Source organism: Thermobia domestica, chromosome 9, assembly GCF_964235325.1.
Source record: "Thermobia domestica chromosome 9, izTheDome1.hap1.1, whole genome shotgun sequence".
NCBI lineage: Eukaryota > Metazoa > Arthropoda > Insecta > Zygentoma > Lepismatidae > Thermobia > Thermobia domestica.
The window spans coordinates 231,901,722-231,917,331 of record NC_137462.1 but is presented as its reverse complement, the minus strand read 5'-3'; positions in this window follow the sequence as shown (position 1 = coordinate 231,917,331).

The window sequence follows — 15,610 nt, the reverse complement described above, 5'->3', positions numbered from 1 at the left end:
TAAGGTACTTTGTTTCAGCCATAGGGACCCGGGTTCGCGACCGCTATGAGAGAAGTGCTTGTACTCGAGTTTGAGCTTTATTTCGTGAAAATATGTTAAATGGTTCTTAAGATATAGACTAAAACACATTATAATACACGACAATTAGTAACAATTCAATATGCAAAAATGACATATAATATATTGTTAGACGGTTGCCAGCCAACATTTTTACGTGAAATAAGAAAATTAAAACAAAATTGAATAGCTCCGTGATAATTGGAATCAATTTTTGACAGAAGGTGTGCGTCATGTGATCTCATTGAAAAGGTAAGGGTTATAGTCGTTCATGTAGAATATATGTTTCTAACTTCATTATTTTATGCTCTTTCTGCTAATTTGTGCCTTTCGTACCTATCCTGATGTGTAGAATATGAAAACAACATATTTTGATCTTACATTGAAAATATATATACAGGGTGCATCAAAATAAACCGTTGCAGAAGACAAGATAACACTTCGATTTCAGAAAGTTTTAAAAGTTTGATATAATTAGGTAGTTTCTCTTTGTGTTACGAAAAAATACACATATGTGATCCTCGGGTGTCATATGCAAGCAATCTAGTGGTGTGTCAGTGTAGGGAAATGCAGTGAAATATGCGTTATTTTGAAAAAAAAGAATAAAATAGTACCAAAAATGGTAGAGAATAAGGTACTTTGTTTCAGCCATAGGGACCCGGGTTCGCGACCGCTATGAGAGAAGTACTTGTACTCGAGTTTGAGCTTTATTTCGTGAAAATATGTTAAATGGTTCATAAGATATAGACTAAAACACATTATAATACACGACAATTAGTAACAATTCAATATGCACATAATGACATATAATATATTGTTAGACGGTTGCCAGCCAACATTTTTACGTGAAATAAGAAAATTAAAACAAAATTGAATAGCTCCGTGGTAATTGGAATCAATTTTTGACAGAAGGTGTGCGTCATGTGATCTCATTGAAAAGGTAAGGGTTATAGTCGTTCATGTAGAGTATATGTTTCTAAATTCATTATTTTATGCTCTTTCTGCTAATTTGTGCCTTTCGTACCTATCCTGATGTGTAGAATATGAAAACAACATATTTTGTTCTTACATTGAAAATATATATACAGGGTGCATCAAAATAAACCGTTGCAGAAGACAAGATAACACTTCGATTTCAGAAAGTTTTAAAAGTTTGATATAATTAGGTAGTTTCTCTTTGTGTTACGTAAAAATACACATATGTGATCCACGGGTGTCATATGCAAGCAACCTAGTGGTGTGTCAGTGTAGGGAAATGCAGTGAAATATGCGTTATTTTGAAAAAAAGAATAAAATAGTACCAAAAATGGTAGAGAATAAGGTACTTTGTTTCAGCCATAGGGACCCGGGTTCGAGACCGCTATGAGAGAAGTGCTTGTACTCGAGTTTGAGCTTTATTTCGTGAAAATATGTTAAATGGTTCTTAAGATATAGACTAAAACACATTATAATACACGACAATTAGTAACAATTCAATATGCAAAAATGACATATAATATATTGTTAGACGGTTGCCAGCCAACATTTTTACGTGAAATAAGAAAATTAAAACAAAATTGAATAGCTCCGTGGTAATTGGAATCAATTTTTGACAGAAGGTGTGCGTCATGTGATCTCATTGAAAAGGTAAGGGTTATAGTCGTTCATGTAGAGTATATGTTTCTAAATTCATTATTTTATGCTCTTTCTGCTAATTTGTGCCTTTCGTACCTATCCTGATGTGTAGAATATGAAAACAACATATTTTGTTCTTACATTGAAAATATATATACAGGGTGCATCAAAATAAACCGTTGCAGAAGACAAGATAACACTTCGATTTCAGAAAGTTTTAAAAGTTTGATATAATTAGGTAGTTTCTCTTTGTGTTACGTAAAAATACACATATGTGATCCACGGGTGTCATATGCAAGCAACCTAGTGGTGTGTCAGTGTAGGGAAATGCAGTGAAATATGCGTTATTTTGAAAAAAAGAATAAAATAGTACCAAAAATGGTAGAGAATAAGGTACTTTGTTTCAGCCATAGGGACCCGGGTTCGCGACCGCTATGAGAGAAGTACTTGTACTCGAGTTTGAGCTTTATTTCGTGAAAATATGTTAAATGGTTCATAAGATATAGACTAAAACACATTATAATACACGACAATTAGTAACAATTCAATATGCACATAATGACATATAATATATTGTTAGACGGTTGCCAGCCAACATTTTTACGTGAAATAAGAAAATTAAAACAAAATTGAATAGCTCCGTGGTAATTGGAATCAATTTTTGACAGAAGGTGTGCGTCATGTGATCTCATTGAAAAGGTAAGGGTTATAGTCGTTCATGTAGAGTATATGTTTCTAAATTCATTATTTTATGCTCTTTCTGCTAATTTGTGCCTTTCGTACCTATCCTGATGTGTAGAATATGAAAACAACATATTTTGTTCTTACATTGAAAATATATATACAGGGTGCATCAAAATAAACCGTTGCAGAAGACAAGATAACACTTCGATTTCAGAAAGTTTTAAAAGTTTGATATAATTAGGTAGTTTCTCTTTGTGTTACGTAAAAATACACATATGTGATCCACGGGTGTCATATGCAAGCAACCTAGTGGTGTGTCAGTGTAGGGAAATGCAGTGAAATATGCGTTATTTTGAAAAAAAGAATAAAATAGTACCAAAAATGGTAGAGAATAAGGTACTTTGTTTCAGCCATAGGGACCCGGGTTCGAGACCGCTATGAGAGAAGTGCTTGTACTCGAGTTTGAGCTTTATTTCGTGAAAATATGTTAAATGGTTCTTAAGATATAGACTAAAACACATTATAATACACGACAATTAGTAACAATTCAATATGCAAAAATGACATATAATATATTGTTAGACGGTTGCCAGCCAACATTTTTACGTGAAATAAGAAAATTAAAACAAAATTGAATAGCTCCGTGGTAATTGGAATCAATTTTTGACAGAAGGTGTGCGTCATGTGATCTCATTGAAAAGGTAAGGGTTATAGTCGTTCATGTAGAATATATGTTTCTAACTTCATTATTTTATGCTCTTTCTGCTAATTTGTGCCTTTCGTACCTATCCTGATGTGTAGAATATGAAAACAACATATTTTGTTCTTACATTGAAAATATATATACAGGGTGCATCAAAATAAACCGTTGCAGAAGACAAGATAACACTTCGATTTCAGAAAGTTTTAAAAGTTTGATATAATTAGGTAGTTTCTCTTTGTGTTACGTAAAAATACACATATGTGATCCACGGGTGTCATATGCAAGCAACCTAGTGGTGTGTCAGTGTAGGGAAATGCAGTGAAATATGCGTTATTTTGAAAAAAAGAATAAAATAGTACCAAAAAATGGTAGAGAATAAGGTACTTTGTTTCAGCCATAGGGACCCGGGTTCGCGACCGCTATGAGAGAAGTGCTTGTACTCGAGTTTGAGCTTTATTTCGTGAAAATATGTTAAATGGTTCTTAAGATATAGACTAAAACACATTATAATACACGACAATTAGTAACAATTCAATATGCAAAAATGACATATAATATATTGTTAGACGGTTGCCAGCCAACATTTTTACGTGAAATAAGAAAATTAAAACAAAATTGAATAGCTCCGTGGTAATTGGAATCAATTTTTGACAGAAGGTGTGCGTCATGTGATCTCATTGAAAAGGTAAGGGTTATAGTCGTTCATGTAGAATATATGTTTCTAACTTCATTATTTTATGCTCTTTCTGCTAATTTGTGCCTTTCGTACCTATCCTGATGTGTAGAATATGAAAACAACATATTTTGATCTTACATTGAAAATATATATACAGGGTGCATCAAAATAAACCGTTGCAGAAGACAAGATAACACTTCGATTTCAGAAAGTTTTAAAAGTTTGATATAATTAGGTAGTTTCTCTTTGTGTTACGAAAAAATACACATATGTGATCCTCGGGTGTCATATGCAAGCAACCTAGTGGTGTGTCAGTGTAGGGAAATGCAGTGAAATATGCGTTATTTTGAAAAAAAGAATAAAATAGTACCAAAAATGGTAGAGAATAAGGTACTTTGTTTCAGCCATAGGGACCCGGGTTCGCGACCGCTATGAGAGAAGTGCTTGTACTCGAGTTTGAGCTTTATTTCGTGAAAATATGTTAAATGGTTCTTAAGATATACACTAAAACACATTATAATACACGACAATTAGTAACAATTCAATATGCAAAAATGACATATAATATATTGTTAGACGGTTGCCAGCCAACATTTTTACGTGAAATAAGAAAATTAAAACAAAATTGAATAGCTCCGTGGTAATTGGAATCAATTTTTGACAAAAGGTGTGCGTCATGTGATCTCATTGAAAAGGTAAGGGTTATAGTCGTTCATGTAGAATATATGTTTCTAACTTCATTATTTTATGCTCTTTCTGCTAATTTGTGCCTTTCGTACCTATCCTGATGTGTAGAATATGAAAACAACATATTTTGTTCTTACATTGAAAATATATATACAGGGTGCATCAAAATAAACCGTTGCAGAAGACAAGATAACACTTCGATTTCAGAAAGTTTTAAAAGTTTGATATAATTAGGTAGTTTCTCTTTGTGTTACGTAAAAATACACATATGTGATCCTCGGGTGTCATATGCAAGCAACCTAGTGGTGTGTCAGTGTAGGGAAATGCAATGAAATATGCGTTATTTTGAAAAAAAAGGATAAAATAGTACCAAAAATGGTAGAGAATAAGGTACTTTGTTTCAGCCATAGGGACCCGGTTTCGCGACCGCTATGAGAGAAGTACTTGTACTCGAGTTTGAGCTTTATTTCGTGAAAATATGTTAAATGGTTCTTAAGATATAGACCAAAACAGATTATAATACACGACAATTAGTAACAATTCAATATGCACATAATGACATATAATATATTGTTAGACGGTTGCCAGCCAACATTTTTACGTGAAATAAGAAAATTAAAACAAAATTGAATAGCTCCGTGGTAATTGGAATCAATTTTTGACAGAAGATGTGCGTCATGTGATCTCATTGAAAAGGTACGGGTTATAGTCGTTCATGTAGAATATATGTTTCTAACTTCATTACTTTATGCTCTTTCTGCTAATTTGTGCCTTTCGTACCTATCCTGATGTGTAGAATATGAAAACAACATATTTTGTTCTTACATTGAAAATATATATACAGGGTGCATCAAAATAAACCGTTGCAGAAGACAAGTTAACACTTCGATTTCAGAAAGTTTTAAAAGTTTGATATAATTAGGTAGTTTCTCTTTGTGTTACGTAAAAATACACATATGTGATCCTCGGGTGTCATATGCAAGCAACCTAGTGGTGTGTCAGTGTAGGGAAATGCAGTGAAATATGCGTTATTTTGAAAAAAAGGATAAAATAGTACCAAAAATGGTAGAGAATAAGGTACTTTGTTTCAGCCATAGGGACCCGGTTTCGCGACCGCTATGAGAGAAGTGCTTGTACTCGAGTTTGAGCTTTATTTCGTGAAAATATGTTAAATGGTTCTTAAGATATAGACCAAAACAGATTATAGTACACGACAATTAGTAACAATTCAATATGCACATAATGACATATAATATATTGTTAGACGGTTGCCAGCCAACATTTTTACGTGAAATAAGAAAATTAAAACAAAATTGAATAGCTCCGTGGTAATTGGAATCAATTTTTGACAGAAGATGTGCGTCATGTGATCTCATTGAAAAGGTACGGGTTATAGTCGTTCATGTAGAATATATGTTTCTAACTTCATTACTTTATGCTCTTTCTGCTAATTTGTGCCTTTCGTACCTATCCTGATGTGTAGAATATGAAAACAACATATTTTGTTCTTACATTGAAAATATATATACAGGGTACATCAAAATAAACCGTTGCAGAAGACAAGTTAACACTTCGATTTCAGAAAGTTTTAAAAGTTTGATATAATTAGGTAGTTTCTCTTTGTGTTACGTAAAAATACACATATGTGATCCTCGGGTGTCTAATGCAAGCAACCTAGTGGTGTGTCAGTGTAGGGAAATGCCGTGAAATATGCGTTATTTTGAAAAAAAGAATAAAATAGTACCAAAAATGGTAGAGAATAAGGTACTTTGTTTCAGCCATAGGGACCCGGGTTCGCGACCGCTATGAGAGAAGTGCTTGTACTCGAGTTTGAGCTTTATTTCGTGAAAATATGTTAAATGGTTCTTAAGATATAGACCAAAACAGATTATAATACACGACAATTAGTAACAATTCAATATGCACATAATGACATATAATATATTGTTAGACGATTGCCAGCCAACATTTTTACGTGAAATAAGAAAATTAAAACAAAATTGAATAGCTCCGTGGTAATTGGAATCAATTTTTGACAGAAGGTGTGCGTAATGTGATCTCATTGAAAAGGTAAGGGTTATAGTCGTTCGTGTAGAATATATGTTTCTAACTTCATTATTTTATGCTCTTTCTGCTAATTTGTGCCTTTCGTACCTATCCTGATGTGTAGAATATGAAAACAACATATCTTGTTCTTACATTGAATATATATATACAGGGTGCATCAAAATAAACCCTTGCAGAAGACAAGATAACACTTCGATTTCAGAAAGTTTTAAAAGTTTGATATAATTAGGTAGTTTCTCTTTGTGTTACGTAAAAATACACATATGTGATCCTCGGGTGTCATATGCAAGCAACCTAGTGGTGTGTCAGTGTAGGGAAATGCAGTGAAATATGCGTTATTTTGAAAAAAAGAATAAAATAGTACCAAAAATGGTAGAGAATAAGGTACTTTGTTTCAGCCATAGGGACCCGGTTTCGCGACCGCTATGAGAGAAGTGCTTGTACTCGAGTTTGAGCTTTATTTCGTGAAAATATGTTAAATGGTTCTTAAGATATAGACCAAAACAGATTATAATACACGACAATTAGTAACAATTCAATATGCACATAATGACATATAATATATTGTTAGACGGTTGCCAGCCAACATTTTTACGTGAAATAAGAAAATTAAAACAAAATTGAATAGCTCCGTGGTAATTGGAATCAATTTTTGACAGAAGGTGTGCGTAATGTGATCTCATTGAAAAGGTAAGGGTTATAGTCGTTCATCTAGAATATATGTTTCTAACTTCATTATTTTATGCTCTTTCTGCTAATTTGTGCCTTTCGTACCTATCCTGATGTGTAGAATATGAAAACAACATATTTTGTTCTTACATTGAAAATATATATACAGGGTGCATCAAAATAAACCGTTGCAGAAGACAAGATAACACTTCGATTTCAGAAAGTTTTAAAAGTTTGATATAATTAGGTAGTTTCTCTTTGTGTTACGTAAGAATACACATATGTGATCCTCGGGTGTCATATGCAAGCAACCTAGTGGTGTGTCAGTGTAGGGAAATGCAGTGAAATATGCGTTATTTTGAAAAAAAGAATAAAATAGTACCAAAAATGGTAGAGAATAAGGTACTTTGTTTCAGCCATAGGGACCCGGGTTCGCGACCGCTATGAGAGAAGTGCTTGTACTCGAGTTTGAGCTTTATTTCGTGAAAATATGTTAAATGGTTCTTAAGATATAGACCAAAACAGATTATAATACACGACAATTAGTAACAATTCAATATGCACATAATGACATATAATATATTGTTAGACGGTTGCCAGCCAACATTTTTACGTGAAATAAGAAAATTAAAACAAAATTGAATAGCTCCGTTGGAATTGGAATCAATTTTTGACAAAAGGTGTGCGTCATGTGATCTCATTGAATAGGTAAGGGTTATAGTCGTTCATATAGAATATATGTTTCTAACTTCATTATTTTATGCTCTTTCTGCTAATTTGTGCCTTTCGTACCTATCCTGATGTGTAGAATATGAAAACAACATATTTTGTTCTTACATTGAAAATATATATACAGGGTGCATCAAAATAAACCGTTGCAGAAGACAAGATAACACTTCGATTTCAGAAAGTTTTAAAAGTTTGATATAATTAGGTAGTTTCTCTTTGTGTTACGTAAAAATACACATATGTGATCCTCGGGTGTCATATGCAAGCAACCTAGTGGTGTGTCAGTGTAGGGAAATGCAGTGAAATATGCGTTATTTTGAAAAAAAAGGATAAAATTGTACCAAAAATGGTAGAGAATAAGGTACTTTGTTTCAGCCATAGGGACCCGGTTTCGCGACCGCTATGAGAGAAGTGCTTGTACTCGAGTTTGAGCTTTATTTCGTGAAAATATGTTAAATGGTTCTTAAGATATAGACCAAAACAGACTATAATACACGACAATTAGTAACAATTCAATATGCACATAATGACATATAATATATTGTTAGACGGTTGCCAGCCAACATTTTTACGTGAAATAAGAAAATTAAAACAAAATTGAATAGCTCCGTGGTAATTGGAATCAATTTTTGACAGAAGGTGTGCGTAGTGTGATCTCATTGAAAAGGTAAGGGTTATAGTCGTTCATGTAGAATATATGTTTCTAACTTCATTATTTTATGCTCTTTCTGCTAATTTGTGCCTTTCGTACCTATCCTGATGTGTAGAATATGAAAACAACATATTTTGTTCTTACATTGAATATATATATACAGGGTGCATCAAAATAAACCGTTGCAGAAGACAAGATAACACTTCGATTTCAGAAAGTTTTAAAAGTTTGATATAATTAGGTAGTTTCTCTTTGTGTTACGTAAAAATACACATATGTGATCCTCGGGTGTCATATGCAAGCAACCTAGTGGTGTGTCAGTGTAGGGAAATGCAGTGAAATATGCGTTATTTTGAAAAAAAAGGATAAAATAGTACCAAAAATGGTAGAGAATAAGGTACTTTGTTTCAGCCATAGGGACCCGGTTTCGCGAACGCTATGAGAGAAGTGCTTGTACTCGAGTTTGAGCTTTATTTCGTGAAAATATGTTAAATGGTTCTTAAGATATAGACCAAAACAGATTATAATACACGACAATTAGTAACAATTCAATATGCACATAATGACATATAATATATTGTTAGACGGTTGCCAGCCAACATTTTTACGTGAAATAAGAAAATTAAAACAAAATTGAATAGCTCCGTGGTAATTGGAATCAATTTTTGACAAAAGGTGTGCGTCATGTGATCTCATTGAAAAGGTACGGGTTATAGTCGTTCATGTAGAATATATGTTTCTAACTTCATTATTTTATGCTCTTTCTGCTAATTTGTGCCTTTCGTACCTATCCTGATGTGTAGAATATGAAAACAACATATTTTGTTCTTACATTGAAAATATATATACAGGGTGCATCAAAATAAACCGTTGCAGAAGACAAGATAACACTTCGATTTCAGAAAGTTTTAAAAGTTTGATATAATTAGGTAGTTTCTCTTTGTGTTACGTAAAAATACACATATGTGATCCTCGGGTGTCATATGCAAGCAACCTAGTGGTGTGTCAGTGTAGGGAAATGCAATGAAATATGCGTTATTTTGAAAAAAAAGGATAAAATAGTACCAAAAATGGTAGAGAATAAGGTACTTTGTTTCAGCCATAGGGACCCGGTTTCGCGACCGCTATGAGAGAAGTACTTGTACTCGAGTTTGAGCTTTATTTCGTGAAAATATGTTAAATGGTTCTTAAGATATAGACCAAAACAGATTATAATACACGACAATTAGTAACAATTCAATATGCACATAATGACATATAATATATTGTTAGACGGTTGCCAGCCAACATTTTTACGTGAAATAAGAAAATTAAAACAAAATTGAATAGCTCCGTGGTAATTGGAATCAATTTTTGACAGAAGATGTGCGTCATGTGATCTCATTGAAAAGGTACGGGTTATAGTCGTTCATGTAGAATATATGTTTCTAACTTCATTACTTTATGCTCTTTCTGCTAATTTGTGCCTTTCGTACCTATCCTGATGTGTAGAATATGAAAACAACATATTTTGTTCTTACATTGAAAATATATATACAGGGTGCATCAAAATAAACCGTTGCAGAAGACAAGTTAACACTTCGATTTCAGAAAGTTTTAAAAGTTTGATATAATTAGGTAGTTTCTCTTTGCGTTACGTAAAAATACACATATGTGATCCTCGGGTGTCTAATGCAAGCAACCTAGTGGTGTGTCAGTGTAGGGAAATGCCGTGAAATATGCGTTATTTTGAAAAAAAGAATAAAATAGTACCAAAAATGGTAGAGAATAAGGTACTTTGTTTCAGCCATAGGGACCCGGGTTCGCGACCGCTATGAGAGAAGTGCTTGTACTCGAGTTTGAGCTTTATTTCGTGAAAATATGTTAAATGGTTCTTAAGATATAGACTAAAACACATTATAATACACGACAATTAGTAACAATTCAATATGCAAAAATGACATATAATATATTGTTAGACGGTTGCCAGCCAACATTTTTACGTGAAATAAGAAAATTAAAACAAAATTGAATAGCTCCGTGGTAATTGGAATCAATTTTTGACAGAAGGTGTGCGTCATGTGATCTCATTGAAAAGGTAAGGGTTATAGTCGTTCATGTAGAATATATGTTTCTAACTTCATTATTTTATGCTCTTTCTGCTAATTTGTGCCTTTCGTACCTATCCTGATGTGTAGAATATGAAAACAACATATTTTGATCTTACATTGAAAATATATATACAGGGTGCATCAAAATAAACCGTTGCAGAAGACAAGATAACACTTCGATTTCAGAAAGTTTTAAAAGTTTGATATAATTAGGTAGTTTCTCTTTGTGTTACGAAAAAATACACATATGTGATCCTCGGGTGTCATATGCAAGCAACCTAGTGGTGTGTCAGTGTAGGGAAATGCAGTGAAATATGCGTTATTTTGAAAAAAAGAATAAAATAGTACCAAAAATGGTAGAGAATAAGGTACTTTGTTTCAGCCATAGGGACCCGGGTTCGCGACCGCTATGAGAGAAGTGCTTGTACTCGAGTTTGAGCTTTATTTCGTGAAAATATGTTAAATGGTTCTTAAGATATACACTAAAACACATTATAATACACGACAATTAGTAACAATTCAATATGCAAAAATGACATATAATATATTGTTAGACGGTTGCCAGCCAACATTTTTACGTGAAATAAGAAAATTAAAACAAAATTGAATAGCTCCGTGGTAATTGGAATCAATTTTTGACAAAAGGTGTGCGTCATGTGATCTCATTGAAAAGGTAAGGGTTATAGTCGTTCATGTAGAATATATGTTTCTAACTTCATTATTTTATGCTCTTTCTGCTAATTTGTGCCTTTCGTACCTATCCTGATGTGTAGAATATGAAAACAACATATTTTGTTCTTACATTGAAAATATATATACAGGGTGCATCAAAATAAACCGTTGCAGAAGACAAGATAACACTTCGATTTCAGAAAGTTTTAAAAGTTTGATATAATTAGGTAGTTTCTCTTTGTGTTACGTAAAAATACACATATGTGATCCTCGGGTGTCATATGCAAGCAACCTAGTGGTGTGTCAGTGTAGGGAAATGCAATGAAATATGCGTTATTTTGAAAAAAAAGGATAAAATAGTACCAAAAATGGTAGAGAATAAGGTACTTTGTTTCAGCCATAGGGACCCGGTTTCGCGAACGCTATGAGAGAAGTGCTTGTACTCGAGTTTGAGCTTTATTTCGTGAAAATATGTTAAATGGTTCTTAAGATATAGACCAAAACAGATTATAATACACGACAATTAGTAACAATTCAATATGCACATAATGACATATAATATATTGTTAGACGGTTGCCAGCCAACATTTTTACGTGAAATAAGAAAATTAAAACAAAATTGAATAGCTCCGTGGTAATTGGAATCAATTTTTGACAAAAGGTGTGCGTCATGTGATCTCATTGAAAAGGTACGGGTTATAGTCGTTCATGTAGAATATATGTTTCTAACTTCATTATTTTATGCTCTTTCTGCTAATTTGTGCCTTTCGTACCTATCCTGATGTGTAGAATATGAAAACAACATATTTTGTTCTTACATTGAAAATATATATACAGGGTGCATCAAAATAAACCGTTGCAGAAGACAAGATAACACTTCGATTTCAGAAAGTTTTAAAAGTTTGATATAATTAGGTAGTTTCTCTTTGTGTTACGTAAAAATACACATATGTGATCCTCGGGTGTCATATGCAAGCAACCTAGTGGTGTGTCAGTGTAGGGAAATGCAATGAAATATGCGTTATTTTGAAAAAAAAGGATAAAATAGTACCAAAAATGGTAGAGAATAAGGTACTTTGTTTCAGCCATAGGGACCCGGTTTCGCGACCGCTATGAGAGAAGTACTTGTACTCGAGTTTGAGCTTTATTTCGTGAAAATATGTTAAATGGTTCTTAAGATATAGACCAAAACAGATTATAATACACGACAATTAGTAACAATTCAATATGCACATAATGACATATAATATATTGTTAGACGGTTGCCAGCCAACATTTTTACGTGAAATAAGAAAATTAAAACAAAATTGAATAGCTCCGTGGTAATTGGAATCAATTTTTGACAGAAGATGTGCGTCATGTGATCTCATTGAAAAGGTACGGGTTATAGTCGTTCATGTAGAATATATGTTTCTAACTTCATTACTTTATGCTCTTTCTGCTAATTTGTGCCTTTCGTACCTATCCTGATGTGTAGAATATGAAAACAACATATTTTGTTCTTACATTGAAAATATATATACAGGGTGCATCAAAATAAACCGTTGCAGAAGACAAGTTAACACTTCGATTTCAGAAAGTTTTAAAAGTTTGATATAATTAGGTAGTTTCTCTTTGCGTTACGTAAAAATACACATATGTGATCCTCGGGTGTCTAATGCAAGCAACCTAGTGGTGTGTCAGTGTAGGGAAATGCCGTGAAATATGCGTTATTTTGAAAAAAAGAATAAAATAGTACCAAAAATGGTAGAGAATAAGGTACTTTGTTTCAGCCATAGGGACCCGGGTTCGCGACCGCTATGAGAGAAGTGCTTGTACTCGAGTTTGAGCTTTATTTCGTGAAAATATGTTAAATGGTTCTTAAGATATAGACTAAAACACATTATAATACACGACAATTAGTAACAATTCAATATGCAAAAATGACATATAATATATTGTTAGACGGTTGCCAGCCAACATTTTTACGTGAAATAAGAAAATTAAAACAAAATTGAATAGCTCCGTGGTAATTGGAATCAATTTTTGACAGAAGGTGTGCGTCATGTGATCTCATTGAAAAGGTAAGGGTTATAGTCGTTCATGTAGAATATATGTTTCTAACTTCATTATTTTATGCTCTTTCTGCTAATTTGTGCCTTTCGTACCTATCCTGATGTGTAGAATATGAAAACAACATATTTTGATCTTACATTGAAAATATATATACAGGGTGCATCAAAATAAACCGTTGCAGAAGACAAGATAACACTTCGATTTCAGAAAGTTTTAAAAGTTTGATATAATTAGGTAGTTTCTCTTTGTGTTACGAAAAAATACACATATGTGATCCTCGGGTGTCATATGCAAGCAACCTAGTGGTGTGTCAGTGTAGGGAAATGCAGTGAAATATGCGTTATTTTGAAAAAAAGAATAAAATAGTACCAAAAATGGTAGAGAATAAGGTACTTTGTTTCAGCCATAGGGACCCGGGTTCGCGACCGCTATGAGAGAAGTGCTTGTACTCGAGTTTGAGCTTTATTTCGTGAAAATATGTTAAATGGTTCTTAAGATATACACTAAAACACATTATAATACACGACAATTAGTAACAATTCAATATGCAAAAATGACATATAATATATTGTTAGACGGTTGCCAGCCAACATTTTTACGTGAAATAAGAAAATTAAAACAAAATTGAATAGCTCCGTGGTAATTGGAATCAATTTTTGACAAAAGGTGTGCGTCATGTGATCTCATTGAAAAGGTAAGGGTTATAGTCGTTCATGTAGAATATATGTTTCTAACTTCATTATTTTATGCTCTTTCTGCTAATTTGTGCCTTTCGTACCTATCCTGATGTGTAGAATATGAAAACAACATATTTTGTTCTTACATTGAAAATATATATACAGGGTGCATCAAAATAAACCGTTGCAGAAGACAAGATAACACTTCGATTTCAGAAAGTTTTAAAAGTTTGATATAATTAGGTAGTTTCTCTTTGTGTTACGTAAAAATACACATATGTGATCCTCGGGTGTCATATGCAAGCAACCTAGTGGTGTGTCAGTGTAGGGAAATGCAATGAAATATGCGTTATTTTGAAAAAAAAGGATAAAATAGTACCAAAAATGGTAGAGAATAAGGTACTTTGTTTCAGCCATAGGGACCCGGTTTCGCGACCGCTATGAGAGAAGTACTTGTACTCGAGTTTGAGCTTTATTTCGTGAAAATATGTTAAATGGTTCTTAAGATATAGACCAAAACAGATTATAATACACGACAATTAGTAACAATTCAATATGCACATAATGACATATAATATATTGTTAGACGGTTGCCAGCCAACATTTTTACGTGAAATAAGAAAATTAAAACAAAATTGAATAGCTCCGTGGTAATTGGAATCAATTTTTGACAGAAGATGTGCGTCATGTGATCTCATTGAAAAGGTACGGGTTATAGTCGTTCATGTAGAATATATGTTTCTAACTTCATTACTTTATGCTCTTTCTGCTAATTTGTGCCTTTCGTACCTATCCTGATGTGTAGAATATGAAAACAACATATTTTGTTCTTACATTGAAAATATATATACAGGGTGCATCAAAATAAACCGTTGCAGAAGACAAGTTAACACTTCGATTTCAGAAAGTTTTAAAAGTTTGATATAATTAGGTAGTTTCTCTTTGTGTTACGTAAAAATACACATATGTGATCCTCGGGTGTCATATGCAAGCAACCTAGTGGTGTGTCAGTGTAGGGAAATGCAGTGAAATATGCGTTATTTTGAAAAAAAGGATAAAATAGTACCAAAAATGGTAGAGAATAAGGAACTTTGTTTCAGCCATAGGGACCCGGTTTCGCGACCGCTATGAGAGAAGTGCTTGTACTCGAGTTTGAGCTTTATTTCGTGAAAATATGTTAAATGGTTCTTAAGATATAGACCAAAACAGATTATAGTACACGACAATTAGTAACAATTCAATATGCACATAATGACATATAATATATTGTTAGACGGTTGCCAGCCAACATTTTTACGTGAAATAAGAAAATTAAAACAAAATTGAATAGCTCCGTGGTAATTGGAATCAATTTTTGACAGAAGATGTGCGTCATGTGATCTCATTGAAAAGGTACGGGTTATAGTCGTTCATGTAGAATATATGTTTCTAACTTCATTACTTTATGCTCTTTCTGCTAATTTGTGCCTTTCGTACCTATCCTGATGTGTAGAATATGAAAACAACATATTTTGTTCTTACATTGAAAATATATATACAGGGTACATCAAAATAAACCGTTGCAGAAGACAAGTTAAC